Genomic DNA, 12,086 nt, shown 5'->3' with positions numbered 1-12,086 from the left:
TCTATTCCTAGTGCAGTTAATGAACTCATTTGTCGGTTTTGACCCACACCCGACGTAATCCAACTCGCAAGTCGGATAAGGCATTCCAGCGACATAACCTCTGCAAGCTTTCACTTCTTGCCGGCACTGATTCTCTAGCTGAAGTATGTCGAACATGACCTCTGCAAGTACTTGTAAGCGTTGATTCTCCAATTAAAGCATGTGACCCCTTTTTCTGGAAGCCATTCCATATTTACGGGCGTCCCCGCACAATCATTCACATTCAAAGTCAACGGCTTAACATTTTCACATCGGCACTATAACTATTTACTTTTTGTCACCCTCTCGTGACCTTTCTATCATTCTCATAATCACACGTGCCGATTTATCTTTTCTCTTTCATTAAGGGCCAAGTCCATCTTTATACAACTTCTCCTAAGTATTTTATGGAAAGAAAATCAAAAGATTCTTATATTAGTTCTATATTTCTGAAGCTTTTAAGGTGCTTTTCTTTACTGTTCTCTGTTATGTCCTTCAGAAAAATACTATTATTACTAAATAATAATAATAATAATAATAATAATAATAATAATAATAATAATAATAATAATAATAATAATAATAACTTACTTACTTTAAAATGATTTAGATAAGCTAATATTTAATATGTAAAGCTTTGCTTAAAAACTCAGCTCTTTTTAACATAACTCCAAAATTTTTATTAATTACATTTTAAACCACAAATTTTAAAATATTTTATTTCTAATCTAACATTTTTATAAAATTATACTTTGAATCTCATTGAATTTCATGTTTATAAAAGTAATTCTGGGCTTTTATAAAATATCCATTTTACTCTTGTACTTTATTTATTACCCGAAATATCCGAAAACTTATATAATTATAAATTTAACCTCAATATTTCTATAAAAATACAATTTTACCCTTTAAAATAAAATTTTCTAACTGAATTCTTCTCCTTCTCAAAACCGAAACATTACTTTAATTTTTATAAAAATACTAACTTGAGGTTTTATGCGTTTTTGAGCGTTTCGATCACCGATTCTTCGTAACTTTTAATATAATCTCTCGATCATTAAACTTCATCAATTTTATTCAAAAACTAACACAATGACAGCCCAAAATCAGCCTCATTATCACGGTTTGGATAGCACTAAAATGACCGAACCACAAGCTTAATCACATACAACAATATATCAATAAAATTCAATATAAAATCAATCAAACTCCATCAATAATCAATCACAACAACTATTCACTTATCCAACACAAATTTAATTGGTGAGATTTTACTGAAATCCTACCTTCGTATGAAATCAAAACAACGAAAATTTTGGAGAGGCTTTTTGACTGAACTGCTGAAGTAGAAAACGTCAGAAATCGTTTGTGCTTCTTAAAACTCCAATTGGCCGAACTTAAGGGGAAGGAGAGCTACGTCACCATCACTTTCTATCGAACAAAAGTGATTTCCAATGTGTAGAAGAAAAAAAAATAAAAATACTTTTATCGAATTAAATTTTTTATTGGAGTTACGAATCTTAAGAAATTAGAGTTAAAAACTCATGGTCTCCATGAAAGCTCACATTCTCTCTATGGGCCTTTCTTTCTTCTTGTCCGTGACAAGAATGAATGAATGGAAGAGGATAAGTGGAGATTATGATTAGTGGGGATGGCCAGGTGTCATGGTTATATGTATATATGTATACATATAAGCCACGTTTTTTATTTCTTTTCTCTTGGTTCTTTTATGGCTTCGGCCAAATAAATTAAATGGAACAAAGATTATGATTATAATTATTGGTGATTATAGATTAGGTGTCAATTTTTGGAGTTGCTTAGTCACCGGTTCAAGTTATAAATATCTTAAATGAATAATTATGAAAGTTGGATATATTAAAACACAAGTAATAATATATATAGGGTTAAATATATATGAGTTACTAATATAAATGATATTAGTAACTTAAGGATAAAAGATATACGATGAAGCATTAGTAAAGTTAAGTTCATCAAAGAGTACCGATATTTACTTGTATCAGCGGATATCGAACTCGATAATAATATTATTAATTAAACTCTATTTTAAAATTAAAAATATCAATTACTCAAATTAAAATATACATATAATTTTCATTACTTATAAATTACTAGAATTATAGTTTTAATTATGTAAAATATTTCATCATAACAAAAATATATATAAGAATATGAATTTGATTGAATTCAAATTAGTTATAAAATTAATTTAATTACTTATAATAAAATAATTTTTAAAAATAAGAATTCTAATTTATAAAATAAATTATAACTTATTTATATTTAAACTTTAAAAAATGTGGATCGTTACATCTTAGAAGTAATTTCTAAATAGTTTCATCTAATGCACCCTTTATTGCATTTTGTTCTAAGAGCCAACATGAATAAATGCTTCGACATAAATTTAAATACCAAGTCTCCTTAAGCTATTATAAGATTAAGACTCTTAAGCATGAATGGTACAATTATATCTCCAACAACAAATTACTATATCTTTATATATCAGTTTTCTCATAGTTCATAGAATATTTTCATCTTGATGCAAAATGATATGATCATTCTATAATTTTATAGTCCAAAATTTCAATACAACCTTATCACAATCATAATATTACGAGAAACAGAACAAAAATATCATGAAAGGTCTAAAAATAATAATAATAATAATAAAAAATTATTCTACACTCGCTGAATGTTAAGAGAGGACAAACCTGCATGCCAAACAATCTTTTTGAGAAATCTTAACATGCTTTGACTGAACTTGCTTGTTTCTGCCAACTAAAATCTACGATCACACCATTAACTAAAATTATATATAAATAAAGACCCAAAAGAGAAAAATATTGAAAGTTTCAACTGAATATACAAAAAGATTTTTTTTTTTAACAAAAGAATACTTATTTTACTTTCTATAACAAGAAGATGATTGAAAAGTGAGTTATAGAAGTTATCTTAGAATCGGGCTTGTTGGCATTTGCTTTCAAGCCCTTAAGCGATACTATGCATGCCTAAGACGGCGTTATGAAATCGTTGAGGTTTCCAATTCGAAGCGCTTTTTCGAAAAAGGGAGGTCAAGTGGCGGTACGGGGTAAGTTGATTGATGATAAGTTTGATACCACTTATTGGGTCACTTGAGAGACCATCGAATCGGCTTTGATACTACTTGTTGGGCTGTTGTGGGGAACTCTTAACTAACAGGGAGACTTCGAGGAGGAAACAAGTAAGAGAATATAAAATGAGAAGACACCACATCCAACTCAAAATCTTAAGTTGTTAAGTTAATGGGTCTCTCATCTTATAAACTCCTTAGTCTTCCCTGTTTTCTTTCAATGTGGGACTAATTTATGACACTCCTCACACTTGTTACATGACAATTTTTTCTCAAGTGTAAGCCACCACATTGAGCACATCAACTCCTTCTCTTTCTAGCTCATCCACCACATCAACTCCCTTCTTTCTAGCTCTTTCTTTTTCACCACATATGAGTGTTCGTCCAACACACCACCATACCACACTGTGGGACACACCCTTAAACCGATTCCACAACATACGAGTGTTCGTCCAACACGCTTGATAAACCACTATTTTAAGGTTTATCTTGTGCTCAATTGAGTGGTTTTTATCAGGTCTTTGCATACTTATTCATACTAATTGCATGGTTTTACATTTTCCTTCATAATTTTGTTATATGATTGAAAACATGCTTCGTTGCTCTTAAATTTTACTAATTTTAATCCTCTCTTATTACCATTCGATGCCTTGATATGTGTGTTGATTGATTTCAGAGTTTATAGGACAGGAATGGTTTAGAGGATGGAAAGGAAGCATGCAAAAGTGGAAGGAATACAAGAAACTGAAGGAACTGCTAAAGCTGTCCAGCCTGACCTCTTCGTACTTAACTAACCATAACTTGAGCTACAAAGGTCCAAATGAGGCGGTTCTAGTTGCGTTAGAAAGCTAACATCCGGGGCTTCGCAACGATATATAATTTTCCATAGCTTCTCTGAAGATAGACGATGTGCACACGTGGATCACGCGCACGCATGACCTGGAGAAAAGTCAATCCACGCGTACGCGTGACAGTGCCGCGTGCTGGACGTATCAGAAATCACTGGGGGCGATTTCTGGACTATTTTTGATCCAGTTTTCGGCCCAGAAAACACAGATTAGAGGCTACAAAGTGGAAGAATGCATCAATTCATAAATACAACATTCATAATTCACAATATTAGGTTTTAGATGTAGTTTTCTAGAGAGAGAGGCTCTCTCCTCTCTCTCTTAGGTTTCAGGATTTAGGATTTCTCTCAATTTTAGGTTTAATTCGTTCCAATTCCAGGTTCAATATTCCTTTAATTTATGTTCTCTTCTACTTTTATTTATTCTAGTTTATCTATTTCTCCTATTGATCATTTTATGTTGCTATTTGGTTCATGGATTCCTATGTTTAATTTGATTTTCTATTTAATACGATTCGAGGTATTTCAAATTTATGATTGCTTTCTTCAATTCATGTTATTGATACTTTTAATCTAATTTAGATTTTTCTCTCTTTGCTTTGGTTGAGTAATTGGTGACACTTGAGTTATCAAACTCAATTGTTGATTGAAAATTGGAATTTGCTGATTGATTTGGATCCCTCTAAAGCTAGTCTTTCCACAGGAGTTGACTAGGACTTGAGGAATCAAATTGATTAGTCCACTTGACTTTCCTTTATTTAGTAAGGGTTAACTAAGTGGGAGCGATAAACAATTCTCATCACACCTGATAAGGATAACTAGGATGAAATTTTCAATTCTTATACCTTGCAATGGTTTTCATGATAATTAATTTACTTTCTTGCCAATTTATTTCCTTGTTCCTTATTTCAAAAAATCCAAAAAGATACTTTTTCATAACCAATAATAAATACACCTCCCTGCAATTTCTTGAGAGACGATCCGAGGTTTAAATACTTCGGTTATAAATTTTATTGGGTTTTGTTACTTGTGACAACCAAAATTTTTGTATGAAAGGATTCTTGTTGGTTTAGAAACTATACTTACAACGAGCTTTTAATTGCGAATTTCTAGACCGCGCGAGAGTTCAGCTCGTCAACGCTCCCACACAACACCGCGAGACACGCCCTTAAATCACCAGACCGGTTAACCATCAGCTCTGATACCACTTGTTGGGCCACCGTGGGGAGCTCTCGACTACTGAATTGACTCTGATACCACTTGTTGGGCCACTGTGGGACCACCGAATCAGCTCTGATACCACTTGTTGGTCCGCTATGGGGAGCTCTTAACTACCAGGGAGACTTTGAGGAAGAACCAAGTGAGAGAACATAAAATGATAAGACATCACATCTTACTCAAAATTTTAAGGTGTTAAGTTAATGGGTCTCTCATCTTATAAACTCCCTAATCTTTTTTGTTTTCTGTCAATGTGGGACTAATTTATGACACTCTTTACACTTGTTACTTAACAAGAAATAAATATTGGGACACGTCCAGAAAGTTGGAGAGGATCTAAGTTAGGTTGGTCAAGTGAAGAATAAGGAGAGAAGTGAAGATGACCGATTCTCTATTCATTTGTTCCTCCAATACATAGTCAAATTTGTGCTTGAAAATACTTCGTTATCCAAATTAGATTTCTTTTAATGAAATTTAATTTTTAAAGATTTTAAATTAGTATTATTAGTTCTTCAATCACTTTTATTGTTCATAGCATCAAAGTTTACTAATATAATACACTAAATAACATTACAATATATATAACAGTTCTAATATACTACTATTGACACCACACAAATCACAACATATATTAGACCATGCTAATTAGCTAGCTGCTAACATGATAAGTTTATGTAATTATATTAAATTAATTTTAAATTGAAAGGATATTAAAACAGAGAAAATTTTCAATCTATACTTGATTTAATCTAATTTATAAATTTATTAGGTTAGTAACAAGGTTGCGAGAACTGGATCGGTCATTGAACCGGTCAAGTAACTAGTTCGATGGTTTAATGGCCCAATTGGAGCCGAACTTTAGTTAAACAAACAAATTTTTTAGATAAATAGAAAATATGGATTCTTATTCATTTTATTCTTATTCAGCATGACAAAAATTTTTTTAAGACATCATATATTATCATAAAAATAATAAAAGACTTTTTCATCACTAAAAATTTTATTATATTGAGTGAACACCTTATTTAAGTCTTATATCTTGGTATAAATACTGTTTTATAATGGCTCTAATTGTTTATTGTGGACTCTTTACTTTTGAAATATTTGGTAAAACAAACAACCCAAGTTGCTTCTCTGCATAGTATATTCAACTTGAAAACATATGTTCACATCCCAACAATCAGTTAGCATTTCTCCCACCAACTTGAACTTTTATTAAACCTATTCTAAATATTTTGAAAGTAAATTTTTCAGTCCCCTTCCTTATCTCAACCTCCAAATATACTACAAAGCCATTAGTAACTAAAAAAAGATGCCATTTTTTATTTATTTTGTGATCAAAATACAGAAAAATTTACAGAATTAATAACTTAAAATTCCAGTTAAAGTTTCTATTTCTATATTCAGTATCAAAACAATTGCAAATCTAATATTTCTTCAACACTTCTCTAGAAAATATTAATTATAAGCCAAGTACTTTCACAAAGCAAATCATATATCGTTTTGTCCAGCATCCAGGTGCATGTGTTTGAAAGGTAATTTTCAAATGCATTTGGTTGAGTTAAGAAAAATGAGTGTTTTTTTATGATAAAGTTTTCAATAAGAATATTTTACAGAAGGTATTTTGTTTAGCCTGTAGAAAATGCTCTCAAATTTTTAGGCTTTTCACATATATTTATATAATTCTTAGAAGTATAATTAGATTAAACAACCAGACCTTAAATGTAGTCATTACCAAAACTAATAGAGAGTTAAATTTATATACTTGGACATGCAGAAGAAATCGTAGGTAGGCTTAACTTATTATTCTCATAAGGGTAAAATCTCTATTTCAACTTGTATTAAAAATGATCATCACTCCCGATGATCTAAAAAATCTTGTCAGCTTCTTAAAAATCTGTAATAGCAAATATTTCACATTTAAATCAGGAGTAAAAGAATATGAGAATAGCAGTTTGATACAAAGATAAACCAAACAAGCTAGAATTCATAGAAACTGAATATAGGATAATGCTAGAATTCAAAATGGTGGCTTAAATAATAGCCTAGCCACATAATTCATAGACTAAAAGTGAATATCTAAAGCATCATCTGAAGGGAAAAAATGTTGAAATGAGCTGCAAGGGAGGTCCTTGATTGGAGAAAAACTGACATAATCACTGCTTTTCCTTTATTAATATTAGATAAAAACTCATTCAAACTTTATTTTTCCAACATAACTATCTTTACAAACGTCACACAGCAACTATATTATCAAGCAAAGTCATTATGTAAGCTTACATAGTGACCTTATAAACCATCCCATAAACATAGGGGAATATATTTTTTTAAGATAAAAAATAACCATACCTGTGACCTATTGATATTAGTATCTTGGATGGTCATTCATGAAACTTTTTCTTTGTGTAACCCAGATTTTCATGTTTGGTCTTCAGAAGTTTCGGGATATTTTTTCATAAGTCAATTTTAAATTCTTAATATCTAATCTTTCTATGTAAATTTCAGCTTTAATTAATTATTTATGGAAGATCAAAGTTTTCTTTATGGTGCTAAGGGTTTTGTTTGAATAATAAATAAATTGTTAAGGCATTGGATAATTCTGATCATTGGATTTTTAAGAATGCTCCGATTATCAGATTTACTATTTTCGACTTTTTAGGAAATTTGGAAGGAGTCTTTTTTATATGAAGAACAACTTGGATTAGTGTCCTAGAAGTAATTTCTAAATAATTTCATCTAATACACTCTTTATTGCAGTCTGTTCTAAGAGCCAACATGAATAAATGCTTTGACATAAATTCAAATACCAAGTCTTCTTAAGCTTTTATAAGATTAAGACTCTTAAGCATGCATGGTACGGGTATATCTCCAACAACAAACTACTATGTATTTGTATATCAGTTCTCTCATAATTCATAGAATATTTTCATCTTGATGCAAAGTGATCTGATCATTTTATAGTCTTGTAGTTTAAAATTTCAATACAACCATATAACGATCATAATATTACTAGCAACAGAACAAAAATGTCAGGAAAGTTCTCGAAAAAAAGTAATAATAATAATAAATCATTCCACACTCGCTGAATGTTAAGAGAGGAAAAACCTGCTTGCCAAACAATCCTTTAGAGAAATCTTAATAGGCTCTGATTGAACTTGCTTGCTTTTGCCAACTATAATCTACGGTCACACCAATAACCAAAATTATATATAAATAAAGACACAAAACAGAAAAATAATGAAAGTTTCAGCTGAATATACAAAAAGATATTTTTTTTAATAAAAGAACACTTATTTTACTTTCTATAACAAGAAGAGGATTGAAAAGTGAGTTGTGGAAGTTACCTCAGAATCGGGCTTGTTGGTGTTTGCTTTTAAACTCTTGAGCAATACTATGCATGCCTGAGACAACGTTATGAAATCGTTGAGGTCCCCAATACGAAGTGCTGTGGAGAATTTTTTCGACATGCCTCTTTCTACTATGATTAACAATTTGTAGTTGGGAAAGCTGAAAAGAGAGGTCAGGTGGCAGTACACTATAAGTTTATTGATGATAAAAGAAGAGAGGGTGTATGAAAAGGATGAAAAGTTAAGGTTTTAGAAGGGAAATGTTGGGCCACCGTGGAGAGCTCTCAACCACCGAATCGGCTCTGATACCACCACTTGTTGGGCTATTTGGGAGACCATCGAATCAGCTCTGATACCAATTATTGGGCCGTTGTGGGAAGCTTTTAACTGCCAGAGAGACTTCGAGGAGGAATTAAGTGAGAGAACATAAAATAAGAAGATACCACATCCAACTCAAAAACATAAGGTATCAAATTAATGGGTCTCTCATCTTATAAACTCCTTAATCTTTCCTGTTTTCTTTCAATGTGGGACTAATTCATGACACTTCTTACAATTGCTACATAACAATTTTATCTACCAGTGTGAGTCACCACATTGAGCACATCAACTCTCCTTCTTTCTAACTCATCCACCACATCAACTCTTCCTCTTCCACCACCAATAAGTATTCGTCCAACACACCGTCACACCACACTGTAGGACACGTCATTAAACCGATTCTGCCACATATGAGTGTTTGTCCAACACACCCTTACACCCACCGTAAGACACACCCTTAAATCACCAGACCGATTAACCATCGGCTCTGATACCACTTGTTGGGCTATAGTCGGGAGCTCTCGACTACCTAATTGGCTCTGATACCATTTGTTAGGGCACTATGGAGACTACCGAATCAACTCTGATACCACTTGTTGGGCCACTATAGGGAGCTCTTAACTACCGAAGAGACTTCGAGGAGGAACCAATTGAGAGAACATAAAATGAGAAGACACCACATCCAACTCAAAACCTTAAGGTGTCAAGTTAATGAGTCTCTCATCTAATAAACTCCTTAATCTTCCTTGTTTTTCTTCAATGTGGGACTAATTCATGACACTTAACTCGCCCTCTTTCTAGCTCTTTCTCTTCCATCACAAATGAGTGTTCATCCAATACACCGCTGATAAGGAATAAATGCCGGTTAACAATTAACCAAAGGGTTTTTCCAATTCAATGTCGCAAAGTATAGTCCCAACCGACAAATTATCCTCAAATCAAAATTTACAAGAATGTCACAATAATCAAATCAATAACCAGGAGTAGAATCCCGGGTCGTCTTCCCTAGGACTTGCAACATGATGCACATCATTGGTTAGGAACTTTTGGGGTTTGGATTGCTTACGAAAAAAGTAAAAAATGACAAGTATATAAAAGCAACAAACAACTAACAATTAAATTGAGATAACTAGAAATATCAATCAAGCATTGCCTAACTAACAAGCATGCATCAAGATAACTACAACTAAAAGCATATATGAATAAGAGATATGAAATTAAAATGAAAAAACTAAGAAACTAAGACTAGTAAAGGTGAATGACAATCAATCAATATAAAGACCTTGGCTAGGGGTGAGAATTGGAGTTCCTATCCTCATTATCATTACCAATTGTGATGGAAATTATCTATTGCGTTCACTTAGTTATCCTCTAATAAATGAAAAAAAGTCAAATGAATACAATTAACTTGAGTTCACAAGTCCTAGTCAACTCCTAGTGAAAGACTAGTTTTAGTGAAGTTCAAGCTAACTAGCACCTTCCAATTACCAATTCACATTGGAGTTTGATAATTCAAGAGTTTCCAATACTCAACCCCAAAGCCAAGAGTAGAAATCTACTCCATAATCATAAGATGTATTTTCTCAAACACCTTATATACACTAAAAAATGACATTATAAAATTAAGAAATAAATCCAAATCAAAGCTACCCACTAACAATAATTGCTAATAATAAACTAAATAACACCAATGGACATGAAAGAAAACTCAATGCATTAATAGAAATTAATTCCAACAAGATACAAATTCAAAACTCAAAATAAGTAAAATTGCAAGAGTATTAAATAAAAATTAAGAAGTATAAACTACAATTAGGACACTAAAAACTGAAATTAACAAGAGTTTAGTTCATGGGTTGAAATGAAAATGGGCAACAAACACCAAAACCTAGAGAGAAGTGGGAGTTTCTCTCTCTAGAATTCAAAAACTATCTAAAAACTAAACTAATGGAAGGTGTCTCATTCTCCTTCACTCCTAGCCTCTAATTTTCAGACTGGGCTCGAAACTGGGACAGAAGGAGCTCTGAAATCGCCCCCAGCGTGTTCCCTTAAATGAGGCACGTGCCACTTGTCACGCGCACGCGTCAGCCATGTGTACGCGTCGGTCGAGTACTGCATCTGGTCACGCGTACGTGTCAGTCACGCACACGCGTTGATACCAGCTTCTCAATTCTCATATTTCTTGTGTTCCTTCCACTTTTGCATGCTTCCTTTCCAATTTCTAAGCCATTCATGCCCTATAAACTCTGAAATCACTTAACACACGCATTACGTCATCAAATGATAATAAGAGAGGATTAAGAATTAACATTTTTTAAGGTCAAAGAAGCATGTTTTGAATCATAACAAACAATTAGAAAAAAAATCTTAAAAACATGTAATTTATATGAATAAGTGTGACAAAAGTTGACAAAATCCACTCAATTCAATCCAAAATAAACAAAAAAAAAATTGTGCTTTATCAACCGCCGCAGCACACCAGGGGACACACCGTCTGGACCACCCTTGCCGAGAAGACTTTCGATGCTTCACCTTAAATACTTCTTAAATCACCAGACCAATTAATCATCGGCTCTGATACCACTTGTGGGGCCACCATGGGGAGCTCTCGACCATCGAATAAGCTCTGATACCACTTTTTGGACTACCGTAGGGACCACTAAATTGACTCTGATACCACTTATTGGACCATTGTTGGAAGCTCCTAACTACCGGAGAGACTTCAAGGAAGAACCAAGTAAAAGAACATAAAATGAGAAGACTCCATGTCCAACTTAAAACCTTAGGGTGTCAAGTTGATGGGTCTCTCATCTTATAAACTCCTCAATCTTTCTTGTTTTCTTTCAATATGGGACTAATTCATGACACTCGTCACACTTGTTACTTAACAGAAAATAAATATTGGGATGCGCCCAAAACGTTGGAGAGAGATCTATGTTAGGTTGGTTAAATGAAGAATAGGGAGAGAAGTGAAGATGATCGATTCACTATTCATTTTTTCATTCAATATATGGTTAAATTTGTCCTTGAAAATACTTCGTTATCTAAATTAGATTTTTTAATAAAATTTATTTTTTAAAGATTTTAAATTAGTATTGTTAGTTCTTCTATTAATTTTATTATTCATATCATCAATGTTTACTAATATAATACACTAAATGACATCATAATATATATAACAATTCCAATATACTACTATTGACACCAC

Source organism: Arachis ipaensis, chromosome B6 (genome assembly GCF_059453495.1).
Source record: "Arachis ipaensis isolate K30076 ecotype BB chromosome B6, ASM5945349v1, whole genome shotgun sequence".
In the NCBI taxonomy this organism is placed as follows: Eukaryota; Viridiplantae; Streptophyta; class Magnoliopsida; order Fabales; family Fabaceae; genus Arachis; species Arachis ipaensis.
This window is presented reverse-complemented; position numbering follows the sequence as displayed.